The sequence below is a fragment of the Eumetopias jubatus genome, unplaced genomic scaffold (genome assembly GCF_037043125.1).
Source record: "Eumetopias jubatus isolate StellerSeaLion01/CBP00866 unplaced genomic scaffold, mEumJub1_p1.0 scaffold_7, whole genome shotgun sequence".
In the NCBI taxonomy this organism is placed as follows: Eukaryota; Metazoa; Chordata; class Mammalia; order Carnivora; family Otariidae; genus Eumetopias; species Eumetopias jubatus.
The window spans coordinates 64,747,430-64,774,485 of record NW_028274813.1 but is presented as its reverse complement, the minus strand read 5'-3'; the positions used below and the strand labels follow the sequence as shown (position 1 = coordinate 64,774,485).

The 27,056-nt window shown below is 41.1% G+C and overlaps 1 protein-coding gene across 5 annotated transcripts in view; it reads left to right on the top strand.

The window, feature by feature from the left end:
• The window catches only part of LOC114217909 (developmental pluripotency-associated protein 3-like), a 60,412-nt gene that overhangs the window by 20,984 nt on the left and 12,372 nt on the right, over window positions 1-27,056 (top strand). For 4 of the 5 annotated variants that reach the window (XM_088024654.1, XM_088024655.1, XM_088024653.1 and 1 more), the window contains exon 3: window positions 1,568-1,736. The gene's annotated coding sequence lies outside the window, so the exon portion shown is untranslated. Of the gene's footprint in view, window positions 1-1,567; window positions 1,737-18,363; window positions 19,633-27,056 lie in introns of those variants that run through there. The other variant, XR_015768516.1, reaches the window with a different exon arrangement.

Here is a 27,056-nt window from a genome sequence, read left to right as displayed (position 1 = left end):
TGAAAATAAAAGAATTACAAACACAAGTACATTTATGCTATCTTTTTTTTTTTTTAAAGATTTTATTTATTTATTTGAGAGAGAGAGAATGAGAGATAGAGAGCACGAGAGGGAAGAGGGTCAGAGGGAGAAGCAGACTCCCTGCCAAGCAGGGAGCCCGATGCGGGACTCGATCCCGGGACTCCAGGATCATGACCTGAGCCGAAGGCAGTCGCTTAACCAACTGAGCCACCCAGGCGCCCCATTTATGCTATCTTTTATGTTTACCTATGTATTTACCTTTACCAATGCTCTGCACAATATGTACTGGATTATTTTAGGCTATTATTAAAACTCAAAATATTCAGGGGTGCCTGGGTGGCTCAGTCATTAAGCATTAAGCGTCTGCCTTTGGCTCAGGTCATGGTCCCAGGGTCCTGGGATTGAGCCCCATATCAGGCTCCCCGCTCGGCGGGAAGCCTGGTTCCCCCTCTCCCACTCCCCCTGTTTGTGTTCCCTCTCTCGCTGTGTCTCTTTCTGTCAAATAAATAAATAAAATCTTTAAAAAAAACCCAAAACTCAAAATACTCAGTTTGCATCTGCTATTTCCCTTGAATATTTCCCCCTTTCAATAGTAATTATTTATAGTATGTGATCTAGTGAAAGACTGAGTTTTAAATCAACAGTCCTAGCATCTACTAATGGCTTTTCATTCACTGACTGATTTTGTAATTGGGATTAAACCAATTAGTCACTATCTAGGCTTCAATTTCCTGAACTGAAAAATGGAGAGGTTAGCATCCAGCACTATTTGACTGGTAATTTAAAATGTATCCACTCTTTGGGCACCTCACTGGCTCAATCAGTAGAGCATGAGACTCTTGATTTCAGGGTTATGAGTTCAAGCCCCACACTGAGCATGGAGCCTACTTAAAAATAATAAATAGGGGCACCTGGGTGGCTCAGTTGGTTAAGCGTTTGCCTTTGGCTCAGGTCCTGATCTCAGGGTCCTGAGATCGAGCCCTGCATCGAGTCCTGCATCAGGCTCTCTGCTTGGTGGGGAGTTTGCTTCTCCCTCTCACTCTCCTGCTGTTCTCTCTCTCAAATAAATAAATAAAATTTTTAAAAATATATACATACAAAAATGGGATGCCTGGTTGGCTTAGTCAGTTAGGCGTCTGCCTTCAGCTCAGGTCATAATCCCAAGCCCTACATGGGGCTCCCTGCTCAGCTGGAGCCTGCTTCTCCCACCCCCTCCATCCCTCTCCTGGCTTGTGCTCTCTCTCTCTCAAATAAATAAAATCTTAAAAAGAAAAAATTCTTCAAGGACACCTGGGCAGCTCAGCAGGTTAAGCATCTGACTCTTGTTATTGGCTCAGGTCATGATCTCATGAGTTGTGGGATTGAGCCCCCTGGAGATTCTCTCCCTCTGCCCTTCCCCCCACTTCTACTCGCTCTTTCTTTCTAAAATAAATAAATCTTTAAAAATAAAAAAATAACATAAAAAATTCTTCAACTTGCAAATTGCTTCTAGTTGTATTTCTTTCTTTCTTTTTTTTTTTAAAGATTTTATTTATTTCTTTGACAGAGAGAGACACAGCGAGAGAGGGAACACAAGCAGGGAGAGAAGCAGGCTTCCCGCGAAGCAGGGAGCCTGATGCAGGGCTCAATCCCAGGACCCCGGGACCATGACCTGAGCGGAAGGCAGACTGATCTCATGAATACTCTCAACAATATCATAAATACCCATTCCTCAGGTAAACTTATTTTAAAAATCTAGTCATAGCTCACAATAGTTCAAAACCTTTGGGACACAGCAAAAGCTATTCTTAGAGGGAAGTTTATAGTAATACAGGCTTACCTCAAGGAGCAAGAAAAATTTTCTTTTTTCTTTTTTTTTTTTAAGATTTTATTTATTTGACAGAGAGAGAAAGACAGCTAGAGAGGCAACACAAGCAGGGGGAGTGGGAGAGGGAGGAGCAGGCTTCCCGCCGAGCAGGGAGCCCGATGCGGGGCTCGATCCCAGGACCCTGGGATCATGACCCGAGCCGAAGGCAGATGCTTAACGACTGAGCCACCCAGGTGCCCCTCTTTTTTTTTTTTTAAGTTGGGTAGGTTTTCTTTTTATTTTATTTTATTTTATTTTTAAAGATTTTATTTATTTATTTGAGAGAGAGAATGAGAGACAGAGAGCACGAGAGGGAAGAGGGTCAGAGGGAGAAGCAGACTCCCCGCTGAGCGGAGAGCCCGATGCAGGACTTGATCCCGGGACTCCAGGATCATGACCTGAGCCGAAGGCAGTTGCTTAACCAACTGAGCCACCCAGGCGTCCCATCTTTTTATTTTTTTAAATACAGTCTCTTTTTTTTAAAGATTTTATTTATTTGTCAGAGGGAGAGCACAAGCAGAGGGAGAAGCAGGCTCCCTGCTGAGCAAGGAGCCAGATGTGGGACTCGATCCAGAGACCCAGGGATTATGACCTGAGCCAAAGGCAGACACCTAACTGACTGAGCCACCCAGGTATCCCAGCAAGAAAAATCTTAAGTAAACAACCTAACCTTACACCTAAAGGAACTAGAAAAAGAACAAACAAAACTTAAAATCAGCAGAAGGAAGGAAATAATAAAGATTAGACAGAAATAAATGATATAAACTAAAGAAACAATAGAACAGGTCAATAAAAATCTAGTCATAGCCTAGCGTAGGGATCATGAATACCTGAATAAGTCAGCTATTTGAAATAAGTCTGGCAAAAAAAAAGGAATGTTATTTTAGTCTCCTATTCCCCTGGGTATGAGTTCTATTTTTCCCATCATTTTTTGTTTTGTTTTTAGGAAGAAAACAATCATATTCACCTTGGAAGTGATTTTTTAAAAAAGATTTTATTAATCAGAGAGAGAGAGCACACACACACAAGCAGGAGGAGCAGCAGAGGGAGAGGGAGAAGCAGGCTCCCCGCTGAGCAGGGAGCCCGATATGGGACTTGATCCCAGGACCCTGGGATCATGACCTGAGCCAAAGGCAGATGCTTAACCGACTGAGCTACCCAGGTGTCCCTGGAAGTGGTTTTTGAATAGGCCAAGTATTAGTTTTAAAGGGCTAGAATTACCATCATTTATAGTATGCAATCCAATGACCCATAAAATCTATTTTGGTCTTTTTCCATAGCTCCATTAAAAAAATAATGACTGTGGTAAAATGAGGTTGAAAATAATTCCTGTTACCAAGGGGCCAAAGGTGAGATTCTTCATCGTACACATTTAATTTAAGGATTGAATTTTAGCAGAGAGAGATAAGAACAATAAGGTAATTGTTGGTGATTCATTAAACAGAAGGTGAGTTTCGGCCTTTTGCTCCTATTGGAAACAAGTCCTTCCAAAGTTGGAAATACCTTCCACACTCAGGTGTGATTGATCAGGTTCTGACCATGGTAATTCCTAAATATTAATGAAAGAGCAAGTTAAAGTAGATGATCTGGTAATTTTGTACTGGTATGATTCAGACTTTTATACAAAAATACTCTAAGGAATTTACTTTGCCCTTCTCAATTTTGAAGAAATGTGGTTAGATTGACTGGAGTGTAATCTTGCTAACCATTGCATGACTTTCCATATGATCCTACTTTATCATAGGGTGGCTAACCTTTGCCTTACTTTCTTACACTACTTAAAAACACACTCTTTGTAACCAAAAACATATATATATATTTTGCTTTTCTTTCACACTCAAAAGAAACTGTAGGTGGATATTCTTGTTTTCTTTTTTTTTTTTTAAGATTTTATTTATTTATTTGACACAGAGAAGGACAGCGAGAGAGGGAACACAAGCAGGGGGAGTGGGAGAGGGAGAAGCAGGCTTCCCGCGGAGCAGGGAGCCCAACATGGGGCTCGATCCCAGGACCCTGGGATCAGGACCTGAGCCGAAGGCAGACGCTTAACGACTGAGCCACTCAGGCACCCCTCTTGTTTTCTTTAGCTGAAGAACCCTGTGTCCTTTCATTAGTGGTCTGGAATCTTATTAGCAAACAAAATTGGCACATGGCTTTTATATTAGCGTTACTGTCACACTGTGTACACAGGGGAGATGGAAGACTCTAAAAATAACTAATCTAGCTTCAGAAAACGGACCGAACTATATATGCTACATATTCCAAGAGACTTAACAATCCGGGCAAGAGAATATTCTAGAAACAAATCACAACTGAAATCCTTATTCTCCTCTCGTTTAGTCCCCCCCCCCCCTTTTCCCTTAACCTGGGCATGGCTGCAGGGTTTTGTAAAAGGCAGCTTGCGGTCTCAATAAACAAAACTTAGAACCTTCTTTTCATAGTGATTTCTGCAAACACATTCTGTATGGTAACAATGATGAAATTATAACAGCATTTTTAATAATAGAACAATTGCTTTTCCCCATTGACCTATTTTCGTCACTGAAACAGTGTTCTCGTCCAGAGATGTGCTTATTTCTTATTGAGGGATTAATACAAGTATGTTTAGAGTGTTGTTGATTTGTTTGCTTGTTCTAGTTTTTAAATTCTAAATCTTAAGAATAAGTTTATTTGTAGCTATAATGCATAAGTGGGCAGCTTTTCATTTCTTTCAGAAATAAAGCAGAAAGTGACTAATATCCTCATCTGCTTCTGAATTCTTACTCATAGGCTCCCCGCCCCACTTCTCTCATGTTCCACAACATTAAGGAGCCTGAAACATGATGTCAGCGTCTTTCTAAAGGCACTGGGTGATGTTTACACACACAAGCTGCTGGCACTGACAGGACAAGGAGTCAAATGTAAACCATGGTGTTTATTATTCCCAGTCAAATACGTTGTGCAATGGGTAGCAATGGGCACTGTGTGAAAGGTTGCCTAATAAGCCGCCCCAGCATCAGGATTAGTCAGCTCCTTGCTGTGAGGTGTGTGTGACCAAGATACCAGAGGTGGCTGGTGATGGAAAGGCAGGCTGGCCGATGACACGAACCAGAAGGAGGGGAAACTCAATTCTTGGCAGACAATTGAATCTTAGCAGAAGGCATTTGTTCTCTGAGGTGCAGAGGCTGAGAGTCTCCTGAGAAACAACTGAGGGAAAGAGTTTGTTTTCTTCCTTTTTATTGTTTTACATAAAAACTTTCTCCTGTATAAAACCTTAGAAGTCAGTGCGATTTCTGGTCACATTTTAATTTACAGTAGAACCAAATAATGCTTTCTGGAGAAATCTTTTTTCTTTTTGTAATAAAAAGTTCAACAGAACCACACTAAAGAACACTAGAGAAACAAAGCAAGGGGAACACACTCACAATCCTTTTTGCTAAAAACAATTACAGTATCATAGTAGCACACTTTCTTACTGTTTGAACTGTTTTACATGGTTGTAATCATCTAGTTACAGGATTTTGTCATAATTTCTCGGTAACTTATCATAAGCTTTTATATTTTTTAACCTTTTTTAAAAAAGATTTTATTTATTTATTTGACAGAGAGAGAGTGAGAGAGAGCAAGCAAGGGGAGCAGCAGGCAGAGGGAGAAGCAGACTCCCTGCTAAGCAGGGAGCCTGATGCGGGGCTCTGAGCCCAAGGCAGACACAACTGACTGAGCCACCCAGGCGCCTCTATCATAAGCTTTTTTCCCCATAGTGCTACATAATCATATTTTAAGTAACTGAATAATATTCCATTGGTTATAGTTCAGCATATGGTTGAACAATGTTTACTTTTTTTTTTTTGGATTCCCCCCAACTCATTTTGCCCCTCCTCTCACCAATGTTCACTTTAACCATTCCAATAGGCTGCTTCTATTTTATGCTGTTGTTGTTATAAATAACACTGAAGTGTTAAAATATAGTTTTTCAGTATAAAATGTTTAAAAATTAAAGGTGATAAGGGCTGCCTGGCTAGCTCAGTCAGTACAGCATGTGACTCTTGATCTTGGATTTGTGAGTTCAAGCCCCACATTGAGAGTAGAGATTACTTAAAAAAAAAAAATCCTTTACTGAACTCTACATCTGAAACTCATGATGTACTATATGTTGGCTAATTGAATTTAAATTAAAAAAAGAATCTTAAAAAATAAATAAAATATGGACGCCTGGGTGGCTCAGTTGGTTAAGCATCTGCCTTTGGCTCAGGTCATGATCCTGGATCCCGGAGTCCCAGGATCAGTCCCACATCAGGCTCCCTGCTCAGCAGGAAATCTGCTTCTCCCTCTGACCCTCCCCCCTCTCATTCTCTTTCTCACTCTTTCTCAAATAAACAAAATCTTAAAAAAAATAAAATTAGGGCGCCTGGGTGGCTCAGTTGGTTAAGCGACTGCCTTTGGCTCAGGTCATGATCCTGGAGTCCCGGGATCGAGTCCCGCATCAGGCTCCCTGCTCAGCAGGGAGTCTGCTTCTCTCTCTGACCCTCCTCCCTCTCATGCTCTATCTCATTCTCTCTCTCAAATAAATAAATAAAATCTTTAAAAAAAAAAAGGTTCAAAGAGGTCAAGGTCAAGGCACCTGGGTGGCTCAGTTGTTAAGCGCCTGCCTTTGGCTCTGGTCGTGATCCCAGGGCCCTGGGATCGAGTCCCGCATCGGGCTCCCTACTCAGCAGGGAGTCTGCTTCTCCCTCTGACCCTCTTCCCTCTCGTGCTCTCTATCTCTCATTCTCTCTCTCTCAAATAAATAAATAAAATCTTAAAAAAAAAGATACCTTGGGGGTGCCTGGGTGGCTTAGTCAGTTAAGCATCTGCCTTCCGCTCAGGTCATGATCCTGTGGTCCCCGGATCGAGTCCCACATCGGGCTCCCTGCTCAGCAGGGAGCCTGCTTCTCCCTCTGACCCTCTTCCCTCTCGTGCTCTCTATCTCTCTCAAGTAAATAAATAAAATCTTTAAAAAAAATTAAATTTAATTTAATTTAAAAAATACAATAAAAACTAAAATTTAAGGTGATTTATACCAAATACAAAACTCGTATAAAGCATATTTGAACTTAAAGATCAATAAAAAACAGCTTAGTATCCACTTCCAACTGAAGAAATAAAACACCGCCTGTAACTTGGAAGCCTGCCTGTGTGCTTCTCTCTGGATGCATCCTGCTCTCTTCTCCCCTACAGAAATAACTACAAGTCTAAATGTTTTGTTTATTAATTTTTTTTAATATTTTTCATTTTCCCTTAGGGTAGATTCTTTCCAGAATTGAATAATTAAGGTAACTGAGTTGTTTTTATTCTTATTAGGGCTCTCTCTGATGTTGGTGGAAAGCATTGGCTTACATTTTTCCTTCAGAAATTATCAGGCTTACCACACCCGAGTAGGCAGGGCAGGCCCACACAGCAGAGAAGAATTTGCCTCATAAGGGTGCAGTCTGACGGTTTTCTGCCATACGAGGATTTGAAGGGTTAGGATTGAGAACCCTTGTAGTACAGAGATGATCCTGGTTGACTTATATGAGGGTTACCCTCCCCCATCTCAGGCTTTTCTCCAATCTCTAGTTATTTTGGTTTTGGATTCTTAACTGTTATTTTAATTACTCATTCATTTAAAATAGGCAGTTCTTTTTGTTCAGCCTATTGGTGTCTGTCTTCTGGGATAAATGCCAACATAATGGTGTTCAACTTTACGTAGTGCCAAGCAGTCAGAGGGGTCAGGTCTTACTTGTTCAGTTTTGAAAATGGAGAAACGAAATTTAAAAATAATTGGCCGATAATAGAACTAATAAGGCTGGTTAGCTTTCAAGTCAATGGTAAAAGCCCCAAACTAGTGTTTCTGATCACTTGCATCAGAATCAGTTTAAGATACTTGGTAAATTCAGAGATTCCTGCACTTGAGACCTACCAAATCATAATCTCTGGATTTGGGGTCCAGGAAGCTACAGTTTAATAAGCACCCCAGATGACTTTCAGTACCCTAAACTTGAGAAGCGCCACCCTTGCTCGGGGGCAGCAAGCTAAGAAAAGTGACATAGTAAATATTCCCATTATTATCTAGTACGTTTTATTTCCTTACCACTGACATGTAGGGTTGAGTAGCCATTTAGTGATCCTTTCTGTGGGACCCATTGTGGCAGATTTTGCTAGACAAGAATGGAAAAACCCTATCTAGAGCCATACCACCCAGAATGTGCCTGATCTCAGTGGCTAATCAGGGGTGGGCCTGGTTAGTATTTGGATGGGGGGATTGAAAAACCCAGTTCTTTACTTATATTTTGAAATATTAATACCATACGAAGAAGTTACCCTTGAAGTGAGGTCCAGGAACCACCTTAATTATTTGTATCAAATTAGCAGTAAATTTTCATTGACTCTGACCAAGAGCAAGAATGAGATACTGGGGGCGCCTGGGTGGCTCAGTCATTAAGCATCTGCCTTCGGCTCAGGTCGTGATCCCAGGGTCCTGGGATCAAGCCCCACATCGGGCTCCCTGCTCAGAGGGAAGCCTGCTTCTCCCTCTCCACTCCCCCTGCTTGTGTTCCCTCTCTCACTGTGTCTCTGTCAAATAAGTAAATAAAATCTTAAAAAAAAAAAAAAGAATGAGATACCGGATGAATGTAGGTGAAAGAATTTGCCTGAAGCAAAGAACAGGGTTCAGTGACAGTTTGTGCCAAGCACATTCTGTTTTCTTCCCAGTTTGGAGTAGTGCCCTTTGTCTGTGACCTTGATACTCAGAATTGTTTTGTGCAACCATTAGCCTGCATAGCACTTTCTAATCATCTTTGAAGCAGGAATCCTTACGATTTCACCAAATCAGAAGGGACTTACAAAGGACAGAAGTGCACAGAAATTAGTTGTTGAAAAGCTAAAAGACAAGACTTGGAAAAACAGTATAAAGGTAGAAGTAGAAAGCCAAACAGAGTCTGGAAAGAAACATTAGAAGTAACCTGAGAGACATGGGCATTCTTTTTTTTTTTTTAAGATCGATTGATTGATTGATTGATTTGATAGAGACAGAGATAGCAAGAGAGGGAACACAAGCAGGGGGAGTGGGAGAGGGAGACTCCTGCTGAGGAGGGAGCCCTATGTGGGACTCGATCCCAGGACCCTGGGATCATGACCTGAGCCGAAGGCAGACGCTCAACGACTGAGCCACCCAGGCGCCCAGACATGGGCATTCTTCACATTCATTCTCAATTAATATAGCTTGGGAGGTTGCTAAGCAAAACCCTTCTGAGAATTGAACCTGAGATCCTTTTTAATACACAGTTGCTGTCTGGAACAGTGAATGAACCCTGTACCTGAAAATCAATTGCTCTTTGAAAATGATCATTATTAAACTGGGGCGCCTGGGTGGCTTAGTTGGTTGAGCGACTGCCTCCACTCAGGTCATGATCCCAGGGTCCTGGGATCCAGCCCCTCATGGGGCTCCCTCCTGGGCTGGGGGCCTGCTTCTCCCTCTGCCGCTCCCACTGCTTGTGCTCTCCTGCTCTCTCTCTGTCAAATAAATAAAATCTTTAAAAAAAATAAATAAATAAAAATAAAATAGTTATTACTGAAACTACATGATATTTGACAGTTTCTCTCACTTTTTTCATTTCATTTTTCTATGTTATCAGAAAGTTGCCATATTTAAGAACCCAGCAATGATAATTAGGAATATCACACATTTCAATATTAGTATGTTTAGACTTTCTTGAAATTTGAACATAATATTTAACCCACAAAAAGTGAAGATGAATCAGTTGCTGAATGTCAAATAGGCTGTAAATATACTAGGAATGTTCAATTTTAGTAATAAGAATAATAGTAACAACATGAATAAGGGGGAAAAATCAAATAATAAACTATATGTATATTTTACATTTTATGGAAGCTATTAAAATAACATCTTAAATTACAATAGCATATGCAAGGTATCTCTCTCTTTTTTTTTTTTTCAAGATTTATTCACCCATTTTAGAGACAGAGCACAAGCAGGAGGGGCAGAGGGAGAGGGAGAGAAAATCCCAAGCAGACTGCGAGCTGAGTGCAGAGCCCAACTTGGGGCTTGATCTTACCACAATGAGATCACACCCCAAGCTGAAACAAGAGTTGGACACTTCACAGGTGCCCCCCGCTTTTGAAGATTTTATTTATTTATTTTAGGATTTATTTATTTATTTGACAGAGAGAGAGAACACACAAGCAGAGGCAGTGGCAGAGGGAGAGGGAGAAGCAGGCTTCCCGCCGAGCAGGGAGCCCAATGCAGGGCTTGATCCCAGGACCCTGGGATCATGACCTGAGCGGAAGGCAGATGCTTAACAGACTAAGCCACCCAGGCACCCCCAAGGTATCTTTTTTTTTTTAAGATTTTATTTATTTATTTGAGAGAGAGAGAATGAGAGATAGAGAGCACGAGAGGGAAGAGGGTCAGAGGGAGAAGCAGACTCCCTGCTGAGCAGGGAGCCCGATGCGGGACTTGATCCCGGGACTCCAGGATCATGACCTGAGCTGAAGGCAGTCGCTTAACCAACTGAGCCACCCAGGCGCCCCCAAGGTATCTTTTTAATGTTTATTTGGTGATCTGCATTTTATGTTAAGTTCTGTTTCTGCAACACAAAATAATGTCAAACTGATCTCAATAATATTTATGGAGAAAAAAATATTTATGATGAGAAACTGAATATATAAGATAGTAATAATTTAGCAGTTAAGGAATTTCAGACCAATAACCAATATTATACTATTGATGAAACACTAAAGTTTGGATAAAGCATGTTTCCTCCTTTATTTAAACTTATAAGGGAAATTCTTTTTTTTTGAAGATTTTTTATTTATTCATTTGAGAAAGAGAGCTTGAGCACAAGCGGGGTTGGGGAGACGTGGTGGGCAGGGTCAGCGGGAGAGGGAGGAGCACACTCCCTGCTGAGCGCAGAAGCCCAAAGTGGGGCTCAATCCCAGGACCCCGGGATCAAGACCTGAGCCAAATGCAGCCACTTAACCAACTGAGCCACCCAGGCGCCCCAAGGGAAATTCTAGACACTGTTCAAAAACAGAATTCATATGTATAGTTAGAAGAAATTATAGATGAGGGGTGCCTGGGTGGCTCAGTCATTAAGCGTCTGCCTTTGGCTCAGGTCATGATCCCAGCAGGGTCCTGGGATCGAGCCCCACATCGGGCTCCCTGCTCGGCGGGAAGCCTGCTTCTCCCTCCTCCACTCCCCCTGCTTGTGTTCCCTCTCTCGCTGTCTCTCTCTCTGTCAAATAAATAAATAAAATCTTAAAAAAAAAAAGAAACTATAGATGAATATGAATCTGATGCCAGGTAGAGTTTTCTTAAGCAAAAAAAAAAAAAAAGGACAAAACAATAAAGGCAAAAAAATGAATGAAAATAATAGCTTTGACTACATAAAAATGTAAAACTTATTTATATAAAAACATAAACAATGTTAAAGGTAAATAAATAAATTGAAGTGGCCTTCAAACATGAAAAAATGTTCACTATTCACTATTAATGAAAGAAATGCAAGTGAAAACAATGAGATACTATTGTTCTGCCATCAAATTCCTGAAGATTTAGAATAATGAAAATACTCAGCCCTGAGTAAATGCAATGAAATGGGAAGGTTTTTAAAAAGTAAATTTATTTATTTATTTATTTATTTATTTATTTATTTATTTATTTATTTTAGTAAAGTCTACCCCTAACTTTGGGCTTGAACCTATGATCCTGAGATCAAGAGTCCCATGATCTTCTTCTTTTTTTCTTTTTTTAAAGATTTTATTTATTTATTTGTCAGAGCGAGAGAGCACAAGAAGCGGGAGCGGCAGGCAGAGGGAGAAACAGGCTCCCTGCTGAGCAAGGAGCCCGATGTGGGGCCTCAGGACCCTGGGATCATGACCTGAGCAGAAGACAGACGCTTAACCAGGCGTCCCAAGTCCCATGACTGAGCCAGCTAGGTGCCAAGACATGGGAACTTTTTAACATTATTTGTGGGAATGCCCTTTTTAGTTAGTAATTTGTATCAAAATTTAAGTATACATATCCTCTGATTCATCATTCTTCCAGTGGCATTTATACTAGAATGGGAAAGAAATAGGGGTATGAATAAAGATGAATAGGAATGTTCAGAACAGCTTTTTATATAATATTGAAAAATTGAAACAACAAAAATCAAGAGAATAATATAAGTATATTCATAGGATACACTAATACTAAATGATCATGAAAACTCATATTTTTCTCACAAAATGTTATAAGTGAAAAGAGCACTAAAAATAGTAAAGTCTGATCCCAATTTTTAAAGTATACACATATTTGTAGAAAAAGAATGGAGGAATATCCACTAAATATTTATGGTTGTTTCTTCCAGATTGTGGAATTCTGAGTTATTTTTAGTTTATTTTATGCTTTCCCCAATTTTTTATAATAAACACATATAATTATAAAAATCATTTTAAAAAAGCAAACATTTTAAGTTAAACAACAGTGTTAACAAGTTAGGGAATGACATTCAAATTATTTCCTAAATCTTTGCCTCTGACTCACAAGGAAATTTTGCTTCTAAGCAGATTCTGATCTGTATTAAAATAGAGGCTGGTTTAGATTTTTTGTTTCCTGAGAGAGGAAGCAGAAGATAGTGCAATAAGTGGCTTTTTCACCTGAAGAAATTTTATTCCATGCCAGACTACACACACACACATTCCTATTCCTCAACTCTTTTGAAAAAATAATAGCAAACTCCAGATAGCATTTGAATCACAGAGAATGGTAGAGGTCATGGATACACAGCCCTAAACTTCCTTAAGGATGTCCCTAACAATAATTCTAATTCTGAAGCTGCCACCTGTTGTCAATGCTTGGATGTTGTGCAATGCTTTGGACAAAAATACCCTTATCTGTTCATTGATGATCAACTCATGGAATTATTATCAGAGATCTATCCAGGATACATTAGACTCCTAGTAATAAAGAAATAGAAGGTGTAGGAGAGGAAAAGCTTTTCCTCAACCCTCTTAGGGTCCCTGACTGGGCCTGAATATTAAACTAACAAAGACAGATTAACAGGAGAAAAGTGTCAAATTTATTTATTTATTTATTTTTAAAGATTTATTTATTTATTTGACACACACACACAGAGAGATAGAGAGAGAGAGAGCATAAGCAGGGGGAGTGGCAGGCAGAGGGAGAGGGAGAAGCAGACTCCCCGTTGAGCAGGGAGCCTGATGTGGGGCTCCATTCCAGGACCCTGAGATCATGACCTGAGCCGAAGGCAGACGCTTAACCAACTGAGCCACCCAGGTGCACCCAAATTTACTTAATATAAGTTTTACATGACATGGGAGCCTTCATAAGGAAATGAAGACCTGAAGAAGCAGAATTAAGCTTGAGACTTTATACTAGGTCTGATGAAGAGTGGAAAGTCATGGAAAACTATGAGAGAACAAAAGGGTCTGAGTTAAGGGTAGTAAACTGAGAAGTTAGCAAGGCCTATTTGGACTCCTCTCAGCATCCCTCCATCTTCAGAGATTTCTTCTGAGTGTAGGTAGGGCATTTGTCACAAGAGGGTCCTATGACCTGCTTCAGAGGAGAAGAGGAAGTTGGAGAATCCTTCCTGCACCTGCTGTTTCTCAAATTCTTTCAGCTCAAAATATTGAATATGCCCAAGAACCATATTTTGGGGTAGCATGTTCTGAAACCTATGAGAGGGATATAGGAGGGCCTCTGGTGTCTTGATTGTCACCGGTGCCAAATCCATAACCAAGTTTTTTTTGGTCTGTAGTGACAATGTCAGAGTAAGGTTCACAACTGTCATTTTGGGGGGATATCTCTTCTCAGATTATATCTAACGTACTTCTTTTTAGTTTTACCATATGAAATTATGGTGATATTGTAAGTGATATGTCAGTTTTTTAAAAGTTCTTATTTGTCGGGGAACCTGGGTGGTTCAGTTGGTTAAGCGGCTGCCTTTGGCTCAGGTCATGATCCCAGGGACCTGGGATCGAGCCTCACGTCCAGCTCCCTGCTCAGTGGAGAGCCTTCTTCCCCCTCTCCCTCTACCTGCCGCTCTGCCTACTTGTGCTTTCTCTCCCTCTGTCAAATAAATAAATACAATCTTAAAAAAAAAGTTCTTATTTGTCAAAAAAAATTGGCAATTCTGTGCCAGTTGTCTCTTACCACCTCCAATTTTTCTTTGGAAATCTGAAACTAAGAGGGCTGAACACTGTTGGTCTCATCAAACTTCCTTATTTTTTTTTAAGATTTTATTTATTTATTTGACAAAGAGAGACACAGTGAAAGAGGGAACACAAGCAGGGGGAGTGGGAGAGGGAGAAGCAGGCTTCCCACCGAGCAAGGAGCCCGATGCGGGGCTCGATCCCAGGACACTGGGATCATGACCTGAGCTGAAGGCAGACACTTAACGACTGAGCCACCCAGGTGCCCCAAACTTCCTTATTTCTATGAATGAAAAAACTGAGGTTCAGAAGGGAATGGAGATTTGCCCAAGGTTGTGTAGTGACAATGAAGATTATTTCTTTCGCCTCATGATCACACAATAAGGAGTCTTCAAGGGCTCATCCTTCCGAATTGGAAAATATTCACGAAATTCCTTGTAAGTCTCTTTGGGACAACTTCCACTTTTCAACTGACCATAGGAAAACCAGAAATCACCATCACTTTGAATGTCTTGTTAAAGGAAATCAGAGGGGCTCCTGGATGGCTCAGTTGATTAAGCGTCTGCCTTCCACTCAGCTCATAATCTCAGAGTCCTGGGATCGAGCCCTACATCAGGCTCCCTGCTCAGTGGGGAGCCTGCTTCTCCCTCTCCCTCTGCCTGCCGCTCCCCCTGCTTGAGCTCTCTCTCTCTCTCACATAAATAAAATCTTTGAAAGGGAGAAAAAGGAAATAAGAGCCCAGCAGTTTAGTCAGTATAAACAGATTTTATTGAGGAACAATTACAGTAGGGGAAAAGAAACCTCAGTGTAGAACTGGACACATTTCCAAATACAGCATGATCAACTGGGGATTTATAGGTAGAGGGCTGAGTGGGGGTCAGTGGATGGAAGATTACTAAAGGGAACCATCAGAGGTAAGGAGGGATTCTGGCTAGACCGACCTAATACAATTTTTGCTAAGGGCAGGCCTGAGTGATCAAGGGTGGGGGATTCTCTCTAAACTGACTTAGCAGAATCCTTGCTAAAATTGAGTATTGCAGAGACAGACACAGAAGCCTAAAGGCAAGGCCTAGTTGGGAACAGGGTTCAGAGGAACCTAATTAAAGTTTGGTCAAGGAGAGCGTCTTTGTCAGTCTCTCATTCAGAAGAACAAAGATGCTACAAAGGAATGAAGTCCTGGTAATAAGATACTTCAGTAAATGGGAGCACCAAAAAAAAAAAAAAGTTATTTCAGAAAAATATCTGCCCTCCTTTCCCCTCCCCCCATACAAAAGTAAATTTTTTTTTGAGATATTTATTTGAGAGAGAAAGAGAGAAGAGAGCATGAGTGGGGTCAGGGGGAGAGGGAGAAGCAGACTCCCTGATGAGCAGGAAGCCTGACAATGTTGGGCTTGATCCCAGGACCTTGCGATCATGACCTGAGCTGAAGGCAGATGCTTAACTGACTGAGCTACCCAGGGGCCCCAAAAGTAAATTAAATTTAAATTTCAAAATATACTCAACACAAAGGTCAAAATACCTCCAAATTAGCATAAAATAGCTAACTTTTATAAAAATATTATGTAAAAAATATATATAATGTATATATTCATCATTATTTCTAATTAGTCTATGTAGATCTTTAGCCCTGGGTTCAAGTCTTCTACTTAAAACCTGCATGATGAATAACTCCCTCTGAGCCTGTTTCCTCAACTATAAGAAGGGTATAATTCGATTGCCATCGTATATTTCACAGCATAGTTGTGAATGTAAGGTAAGAAAGTATAGATAGAGTGGTGCCTGGGTGGCTCAGTCAGTTTAAGTGTCTGCCTTCGGCCTGGGTCATGGTCCTGGGGTCCTGGGATCGAGTCCCCCATCGGGCTCCCCCTGCTCTTGGTTTCAGCTCAGGTCATGATCTCAGGGTCCTGAGATCGAGCCCTGCGTTGGGGTCCACACTCAACAGGAGTCAGCTTGTCTCTCTCCCTCTTCCTCCCACCCCCCCGCCCCTTAAATAAAATAAAATAAAAATAAAAAGTATAGAAACTCTTTGTAAATTGTAAAAGGCAATATGAATGTTATAATTAAAAATGTAGACAAAAAATATTTTTTTCGGGCGCCTGGGTGGCTCAGTTGGTTAAGCGACTGCCTTTGGCTCAGGTCATGATCCTGGAGTCCCGGGATCGAGTCCCGCATCAGGCTCCCTGCTCAGCAGGGAGTCTGCTTCTCCCTCTGACCCTCCCCCCTCTCATGTACTCTCTCTCTCTCTCATTCTCACTCTCTCAAAATAAATAATAAATAAATCTTTTAAAAAATATTTTTTTCATCATAGCAAACCATCTGTTATAATCATATTTATTCAAATGCAAATGAAGGCTTAAACCATCTCTCTGAGTTTAGTGATAAAATTAGATAATAGCCTTTTGGGAACAATGGCCACTCCAACAAATTTGGAAAGCAATATCACCATTTTCATAAAACCCTCTTTTAAGTATTCTGCATTGCACAGCATGGTTTAAGCAAACCATGGGAAATTTCCCATTTTTGTAGGTCAACATGACAGAAAATCAGCAATTCCTATTGAATCAACTTATTCTAATGCATCAATCTATGTAGGCAAAATTCAAGAAGGACTGAAGACCCACTAAAAGTCTCAGGAGTCTCTCATAAGTACCTCCAGTGTCTCCTGTGGCTGCACAGTGCTTCTAAGAGCTGGGTAAATTTTGCCATTCTTATCTTACAAACGAAAAAAATTAAGATACAGATTTGCATGTCTATCACATAATCAGGTCGGCACAAGGCTCATTTTGATAACTTCTAAGTCCTGTTCAGGCCTCGTTGCTTAGGACGGTAGGGCAGTAGAAGTTTGTTGAATAGACTTAACTATTCTTCCCAGAGTTTCAGAAAAACATGTTCTATTGCAGGCTACTGTGAAGGTTCTGCTGGTTCTTCAAGCTCATTATCATTCATCTAACCAGTTCCTTCTCAAACCAAGCTATAAACTTGAAATTCAGCTGTCTTCTTTTCCACTCTGTACTTCAAATCATCAGTCAAGTTTGTTGTTGTTGTTTTTTAAGTAAATGCTACCCCCAACAGGGGGCTTGAACTCATGATCCTGAGATTAAGAGTCACATGCTCTACTGACTGAACCAGCCAGGCATCTCAGTCAAGTATAATCCATTCTACTAATTCAATGTCTCTTCTAATCATTGGGTCTCTCATTCCCTAGTTCAAGTTTGCTTGAACAATTACTGTCTCCAAACTGGTCCTCCCATCTCCAGGCTTGATTTCTTACTTTCTGCTTAAAAGATCATCCTTTTTTCACTTTATATCTCCTGTAGCACCGAGGACAGGCTTTTTTTTTTTAGTATTTTATTTATCCATTTGACAGAGAGAGAGAGAGCACAAGCAGGGGGAGTGGCAGGCAGAGGGAGAGGGAGAAGCAGGCTTCCCACAGAGCAGGGGGAGCCCGATGGGGGACTTGATCCCAGGACCCCGGGACCATGACCCAAGCTGAAGGCAGATACTTAACCAACTGAGCCACCCAGGCGCCCCGGGACAGGCTTTTAATAAATGGTCACTGAACGTGTTGGGAAGGAAATTTTTTTCCTCTACTGTGGTAGGTACTTTGGTTGGTAAATTGATAAAGGCAAATTAACAGGAGAAAAACTAATTACATGTATGGGGAGCCCCATTTGAATATGACACTCACAAGTAATCAAGACAGTTGAGGTTTATATGCCATCCTGAGCTAGGGAGGAGATAGGGGTCTGAGACTTTAAAGAGAAGGAAGACAATGTATAGGAAGATGGGAAGAATAAATGTTTGGTAAACAAATGTTTAGCATGCCATACAGAGACAATGGGACACAGAGAGGAATTGGATCTCTAGGTTTTGAACTTCCCCCTATTTTACCATATCTTGCCAGTATTCTTTGTAGTTCTCTCTGGTGATAGTTCTTTTCCTGGACCAGGCCCCTATCTAAAATCTTTTAGCTATTTAAGAGGGAGATAAAAGGCCTTCCTGAGTCTTTTGGGCTTTGATTGACTTCAATACAAAGTAATCCACATGTCAAATTGGCACATTTTGGGGAGGCTCATTCTGAACCTGTTCAAATGAATGACTGGGATTAAGAATCAGGCAATGAGGAAAGGGTCATACTTGTGCAGTTCTTTCAGGTCTGGTACTATACTTCAGGTCATTTAATTTTTACAACTCCTGGAGATTGATGCAGACAACAAGATTTATTACTATGAGTGTTCCTCCCTCCTTGCTCTTTAGAGAGAATTTTTCCTTCCCACTTTAATTTCTTCTCAAATTTTTTTTTTTTTTTTTTTTTTTTTTTGTAGGCTCCACACCCAGCACAGAGCCTAATGCAGGGCTGGATCTCACAACCCCAAGATCAAGACCTGAGCTGAAATCAAGAGTTGGACACTTAACTGACTGAGCCACCCAGGTGCCCCAGTTTCTTCTCAACTTCAAAGAATTTTCTCCTTTCCACTCTGGTTCTTAGTGTTTTGTGACACAGGATTAAGAGAAGATAGGGAGTCCTCATCAGTCCAGACTGGTGGGGAAGCAGGGTAATATGTTGTTTTGTAGGCCTCCTTTGTAATGGAGAATGCAAGCTCAGGGCAAATTGGGGAGAACAAGAATTTTAAATAACATACATTATAAAGAACTAAAAGGGGTGGAGGAGGGAGAAAGAAGGTAGAAATAAACCACTCAGAAGCCTGGCTAGGGATGAGGAGGGGATTTGCAGAGGTTTGAAGAATGGTCTTTGGGGTAGCTTTGGCAGAATAAGAAAGAAGAAAAAGGAGGATTTTAAGTATTGCTGTGGGTTACAAATTTGATCTCCTTTATGTTCTTTGAAAAAAACTAAGGAAGGACGGTAATTCCTCTTGAAAGAATTTGGCTACTGGACCTTGTTTCTTTCAGTGTGAAATTGAACCATGTGGAGTCCACACTGAACAGAAAGCTAGGGCTTGGAGAGCCAACATTTTGCTAATATCACACAAACAGTGAAGGGCTAAGTCAGAATTTGAACCCACACCTCTCCAAATACAAAGTCTGTAAGTTTGTGTTTGCGTTTGTGCGATGCTGACCACATGCTACTTGAGGGTCAGAAGACATCTGTTGAGTTGCACCTCTAAAAATTCCATCAAAGGGGCTCCTGGCTGGCTCATTTGGAAGAACACATGACTCTTGATATTGGGGTTGTGAGTTCAAGCCCCACATTGGGTATAGAGATTACTAAAAAAATGAAATAAAAAAAAATTCATTGGGGGTTGCCTGGGTGGCTCACTCAGTTAAGCATGTGACTCTTGATTTCAGCTCAGGGCATGATCTCAGGATCATGAGATTGCACCCTACTTGGGCTCTGTGCTCAGTGTGGAGTCTGCTTGAGATTCTCTCTCTCCCTCTCCCTGTGCCCCTTCATCTTGTGTGGAAGCACACCCGTGCACGCACTCTCTCTCCCCCCTCTAAAATAATAAATATTTTTGGGGGCGACTGGGTGGCTCAGATGGTTAAGTGTCTGCCTTTGGCTCAGGTCATGATCCCAGGGTCCTGGGATCGAGTCCCGCATCAGGCTCCCTGCTCCTTGGGAGCCTGCTTCTCCCTCTGCCTCTCTCTCTCTGTCTCTCATGAATAAATTAATAAAAAAAAAATCTTTAAAAAAATAAAAATAAAAATAAATATTTTTTTAAAAAATCCATTGAAGGGGCAGCTGGGTGGCTCAGTTGGTTAAGCATCGGCCTTCAGGGACGCCTGGGTGGCTCAGTCGGTTAGGCGCCTGCCTTTAGCTCAGGTCATGATCTCAGGGTCCTGGCATCAGGCTCCCTGCTCAGTGGGGAGCCTGCTTCTCCCTCTCCCTCTGCTTGTGCTCTGTCAAATAAATAAAATCTTAAAAAAAAAAAAAAAAAAGCATCAGCCTTCAGCTCAGGTCATGATCCCAAGGTTCTGGGATCGAGTCCCACACTGGGCTCCTTGCTCAGTGGGGAGTCTGCTTCTCCCTCTGCCTGGTGCCTGCTGCTCCCTCGACTTGTATGTGCTCTCTCCTCTCTCTCTGACAAATAAAATCTTTAAAAAAGAAACCCATAAAAAATCCCCTGAAAAAAAAAATCCATTGAAGTTGTAATAGGAAGTCTTGTTCCTAATAGTTGTTGCTCACTTACGAGCTTTCAACATGAAAATCTTATTTCAGGGATTGTGGGAAACTGGAGAGGTGATTCATTGATCCCTTTCCTTGCCCTATTTTCTGGCTTTCATTTTGGATTTCTAGCCCAGGCTTTCTGCCTAAGAATACCTCTTGATTTAAAAGACTATCAGAGAAACAATAACTTTATCAAAGCCTAAACTCTCCCCAGGGATAAAAGAGGAAGCATTTCTTTGCGTGTGCTCTATTTACAAGCATCATAGGCTCCCACTCTGTCTAGAGAGTGGACAGTATTTTGAATCATAAGGAAATGGAAAGATCTGAATTTTTAAAAGACTCTTAAGGATACATTGTTTGAAGAGTTTGGAAATATAAGGGGCACCTGGGTGGCTCAGTCAGTTAAGCATCTGCCTTTGGCGCAGGTCATGGTCCTAGGGTGCAGGGATGCACCCCTGCTTCAGGCTCCCTGCTCAGTGGAGAGTCTGCTTCTGCCCCTCCCCTGCTCATGCTCTCTCTCTCAAATAAATAAAATCTTAAAAAAAGGAGTTTGGAAATATAAGAATCATTGGCATATAACCACCATAGGAAACATGGACAAGATGAAATAATAATAGTGATGAAGGTGAAGATGATGTTGACAATACCAGCCTTTACTGGGTGCTACTTGGAGCAGGCACTATGCAAAGTGCTTTACATGTATGTGGCATAATATTTTGGGATATTAAATTTTCTCTTTTCCTTCCTCTTCTATTCTAATCAAGCCATTCTTTGCCTAACAGGAGGTGAGTATCAGGACAGATAATAAAAATGTTCTAAAAGTTTCTCTGCCCTTTACTTACCTTAAATCTTAGAAGAACTCGGAGAGTTTATGAAGTGAAGGGGTTTGGGACAGGCCACCCTCCACCCCGCAAATATGTCACTTTGGCATGCAGAGTATTTTGAACTAAAGGCATTCGAGACCCTACTGGCTCAAGAGAAACTTTTGCCCCTCCCTTAACTACATAGAAGAATCTAAATTGGAGGGTCTTTCCAGAATAAGTGTTATTAACAGAAATAAAATTTATCCCAGTGACTCAGCTGTATGGCAGGGCAAACATCTAATTACCAAACATCTGCTCTTCTCATCATCCTATGAAGTGCATTCCTTTCCTCTGAAGTTCCAGACCACTTAATTCAGAATGACATATATATCTCATTTTGCCTGTCTTTGGAATTTCCATGTCTGTGTGGATTCCCCACACCTATGCTAAGCTTAATTTTCTCCTGTTAATCTGTCACATGTCAATCTGGTTCTTAGTCCAGCTAGAAGGACCCTTAAAGGGGACAGGAATTCTTGCTCCCTGACAGAAGGTAAAAAAGGTAGATTTCCAAGAATAGCTACAGCAGTGATTCTCAAACTTTTTGGTATCAGGACCTCTCCATATTCATAGATATTATTTAGAACCAAAATGTACTTTTGTTTATACAAGTTATATCTATAAATATTTACTAATGTAGAAATTAAATCTAAGACAAAGTTTTAAATATTCATTAAAAATAATAAAATACGGGCACCTGGGTGGCTCAGTCGGTTAAGCATCTGCCTTAGGTTCAGGTCATGATCCCAGGGTCCTGGACTCAAGCCCCACATCAGGCTCCTTGCTCAGCGGGAAGCCTGCTTCTCCCTCTGCCCTGCTGCTCCCCTGCTTGTGTTCTCTCCCCCTCACTGACAAATAAATAAATAAAATCTTTAAAAAAAAATCCAGTCTTACACAGATATATGATTGGAAAAAGTATTTTAATAGACTTTTCACGTAATTTGTGGATATTCTTTCTGGGTACAACACTAAAACTCAACAAATGTTAATTTATTGTTTAACTGCAATGTGGAATTTGAAATCAGATAAATGAACTTTTTATATATCATTACATTAAAATCTGTTGATCTGTATTGTACTTTACTTTGAATAGATCTTCTACCCCTTTGTGGTTTTGTAATGTCATCTACTGGCTATTCAGAAAATATTGGCTAACTTAGTTGTGCAGATCCTCCAAATCTTAACATCTTCCAGTATATAATATCCAAAAATTGTATGTGTTACTATCACCACTGATCTCACGAGAAATGTTGTCAATGTGTTGGGAAGCTGTTAACCTCAAGATCATGGGTACAAGTTTTTCAAAATTCTTTTTTTTTTTAAGATTTTATTTATTTATTTAGAGCACATAAACATGGGGAGCAGCAGAGAGAGAGGGAGAGAGAATCCCAAGCTGACTCTGCACTGAGCATGGAGCCCAATGCGGGGACTGATCTAATGACCTCAAGATCATGACCTGAGCTGAAATCAAGAGTCGGACACTCAACTGACTTAGCCACCCAAGCACCCCCAGTTTTTCAAAATTCTAAATTTTATCCTTGGTGACCAATTTTGTCTATTTATTTATTTATTTAAAAGTAGCAGGCTCCCCTTGCTCATTTTCTAGAAATGTTAGCCTAATGCCCAAGTCTGAATAAAATGTTTGTCAGTTCTTTTAGTGAAAATGGTGTTCCATGAAAAAAGCAGCTAGCTTAGCTCACAATTCATTGCTCCAGTGCATTGTAATACTACTATACGTATTAGAAGCATATTATATGTATTTTCTGGGGCGCCTGGGTGGCTCAGTCGTTAAGCGTCTGCCTTCGGCTCAGGTCATGATCCCAGGGTCCTGGGATCGAGCCCCGCATCAGGCTCCCTACTCTGTGGGAAGCCTGCTTCTCCCTCTCCCACTCCCCCTGCTTGTGTTCCTGCTCTCGCTGTGTCTCTCTCTGTCAAATAAATAAATAAACAAATAAAATCACAAGCGTCGGCGAGACTAACATTTAAAAAAAAAAAAGAAGCATATTATATGTATTTTCTATTTCACCACAGAGTATTAAAGGGTCAAGATTTAATAAAAGTAATACCTTTTACTGCTTCAGCAAGGAAATTGTTACATGAAACTGGTTTGTTTTTTTACTGCAAATGTGTGGTAGTGGAGAATACAGTAATAGTATAGTTTGATGGTGTCTGAGAGAAAAAAACTTTCCCTATACATACTCTTAGATTCAGTTCTTGGTAACCTGTGAATTAAACTGACGGAAGACAGGTTAGCAAGAGAAAAGACAGATTTTTATTTTTATTCAAGTAGGGACACACTGGAGTTCACAAAAAGTGTGACTCAAAGAGGTGGTTAGAATTTCGGGCTTAGGGTCCCTGGGTGGCTCAGTTGGTTAAATGTCAGCCTTCAGCTCAGGTCATGATCCCAGGGTCCTGGGATTGAATCCCACGTTGGGCTCCCTGCTCAGCGGGAAGCCTGCTTCTCCCTCTGCCTCTCTCCCTGCTCATGCACGCGCGCTGGCACACTCTCTCTCAAATAAATAAATAAATAAATAAATAAATAAATAAATAAATAAATAAATAAATAAAATCTTTAAAAAATAAAAAAAAGAATTTTGGGCTTATATTCCACATAATTAGAGGAAGAAGTGAGGGAAAAGGGCACTTACAGAAAACGACTGACTTGGAGGGGCACTTGGTGGGCTCAGTCAGTGGAGTATATAACTCTTGATCTCAGGATTGTGAGTTTAAGCCCCATGTTGCATGTACTGATTACTTAAAAATAAAATCTTTTATTAAAAAAAGAAAAGAAAACAGTGGCCTTCTTAATAAGGGGAAGGGGAGAAAGGGCACTTATGGGAAAACAAATGATCTTTTAGAAAGATAAGTGGGTCCGTAGGCGCCTGTCTGCTTAGGTGTGGTGTGGGTACCTCATCTCCAGTGATAAAAGTCAATCTTTTCTGGTTGCTGCTCCAGGGAAGGGAGTTATGACAACTGAGTTCTTTCGGGAGGCTCTACTTTTAGGCAGATGAGGGATTTCAAGAATTCAAATGCTTTCTGTTTAAAAGAACTGTTAGGCCACAGTGGCATATTCTGGACCCCTTCAGTGCCGGTGTGTTGATTAGCGCCAGAACACCAACAGTTTCACACACCATTGTTTTTGTATTATTGGTGCAAATGCCAACATGGTGAAAAGGACAAGTAACATTTTACTATAATTCCAAAAACAGTTTTGATTTCTCCAACTGCCTTAAAAGGTTTTGGGGACCCCCTGGGGTTGTGGACCCTACTTTGAAAACCACTAAGTGATGGTGTCTTAGAGAATCAGAGGGGGAAACAGGGCCTGAAAAACAGATTCCTCCAGGTAAGTGGTTACGAAGAGGGAGGCCTGCAAATCCTAGAGAAGTGCAGAAAAGCACTATCCCTTTTTGGCACCAGCATGAGGAGGCAGCAAGACTCGGGGAAAGAATAGCTATTTGGTGCATCTTTACCTTGGCGGACAAACAATAGGATACCTTGGCAAAAGATTCCTTTGCTTCCAGAATGGTGTAGGCACTTCAGAGTGCTGACGATGAGAATAACACGTCATCACGTGTGTGGACTGATGGCTACTGATCAAAAAGGAAACACATTAAAAAAAAAAAAAAAGGAAACATACACAAAGCATACACTGAGGACTGAGCACTTCATGGGATTCTTGGTATAACCCCATGGATGGGCAAGGGAAAACTCCCAGAATGATGATCTTCGCAGCATGGGAGCCAGATCAGATATCAAGTAGAATTATAAATATTTTAAAAATATTACTTTTTTGGGAGTGCCTGGGTAGCTCAGTCAGTTAAGCCGCTGACTCCTGATTTTGGCTCAGATCATGATCCCAGAGTCCTGGGAGCCTGCTTCTCCCTCTTCCACTGCCCCTCCCTCTGCTTGTACTTTCTCTCTCAAATGAATAAATAAAATCTAAAAAAAATAATAAAATATTACCTTTTTTTTTTTTTTTAAGTAGGCTCCACACCCAGCATGGAGCCCAGCACAGGGCTTGAACTCACGACCCTGGGATTAAGACCTGAGCTGAGATCAAGAGTCAGATGTTTAACCGACTGAGCCACACAAGTGCCCCTTAAAATACTACTTTCTATAACTGAGTTTGTAGGCCTAAGTTTACTGACTCTATATGCATCATCTTGTTTAATACTTGACAACCTTACGAGGTAGATATTATCATCATTCCCATTTTATAGATGGAGAAGCTGATGATTTACTTTATGCACAGTTAGTAAATGGCAGAACCAGGATTAGTACTATCTTTGAAACTTTGTGCTTTTAGTTGGCACACTTTCTCTGTTGATTTAGTATAGATAATTTCCCTGTTTGCATTCTCTCCCTTCATGTATTAACATCCCTGGTGATGGGATCAGAGAGAGAGAAGATAAGACGTTTGGTTGACTTGTATTTGCCCAGTTGTTTGCCCTATTTGCAGTTGTTTGTGGGCTATTACAACCCTGGCAAGAAGTGACCTGGCAGATCTTAGATTACTTAGTCTAAAACAATCCCTGGAAGGGATGGTAAATGAAGATGGTAAGTGCTGATACATTTGTGGTGAGTCTGCCCAGGAAGCCCACACAACTGCAGGTGGTGTAAGGCTCACTTTCCTGCTCTCTGAGCCTCACACCTAAAAGGAAGGCTGATCACTAGGATATGGAGGCTTGGAAAGCTCTAAGGAAGGGTGATCAGACCCTGCGAACAGTGTCAAGGAAGCAGCCCCATCAAAATGAAGCAAATGTGCCTCCTATCTGGCATTCCTTAATTTTATTATTATTTTTTTAAAGAATCTTATTTATTTTTATTTTGAGAGAGAGAGAGCACACGAGTACATGCACTAGTGCAGGGGTAGGGAAGGGGCAGAGGGAAAGAAAGAATCTTAAGCAGGCTCCACACTCAGCATGGAGCCCAATGTGGGGCTCAATCTCAGGATCCTGAGATCATGACCTGAGCTGAAATCAAGAGTCAGATTCTCAACCGAATGAGCCACTCAGGCACCGCTGATATTCCTTCAATTATAGAAACATAGTACCTCTGACTGGCATATTCAAAATATCCCAAGGCACTCCAGAACATGAATACTGTGATTTTAAAACATGTTTACAAAGGAAATTCTTTGACGCTCTTCCCATTAAGAACTGGGTTTTAATCCCTCTCTCCGCAACATAGGCTGGCCTTAGTGATTGGCCTCTATGGAATTGAGTGTGGCAGAGTGATGGCTAAGTTAAAAAAGTCAATTCAGCTTCTTAAACTGTCTGATTAGTTTTTGTCTGTTTTTTGTTACCTTTATTTTTCAGAATACTATTTATACCAAGGGTGGTAAGAAAGTTGATCCTTGGGGGGGTGCCTAGGTAGCTCAGTCATTGGGCGTCTGCCTTCGGCTCAGGTAGTGATCCTGGGGTCCTGGGATTGAGCCCCGCATTGGGTTCCCTGCTCGGTGGGAGGCCTGCTTCTCCCTCTCCCACTCCCCCTGCTGGTGTTCCCTCTCTCGCTGTGTCTCTGTCAAATAAATAAAATCTTTATTAAAAAAAAAAAAAAAGAAAGTTGATTGTTAGGAAAGAAAAAAAAAACCTACATTCCCTAATCAAAATCTAACAGATTTGGGGAATATTGTGAATTATCTGCAGCTAGTCAGGAGGCTTGAGAGAGAAAACATCTGGGGGAACCTCCTCCCTCTGACTCTCCAGTGTATATACAGACTCAGCACCTCAAGTACACTCAGAAATACAGGCTATTCTGACTTAAATAATAAAGGCAGCAATGTGAGACCTCCAGATGAGGATTCCAACTGGTTTTCCTGTTACCTGAATTAATAACACTGTTATGTTCAAAAACAAGATCCGGGCTGGGATTCTCACTGCCCTCAAACAACAGATACAAAAAAGTTGGGCTGAGAGGGTGGACAGTGGTCTGGTACCTTCTTTGAGGTTAGAGCAAAGGGGCCTGGCCCATCACCCTGGATCAGTGGCACCTCCTATCGTGGGGCTTTACCTGGCAGCTTCCAGGATCT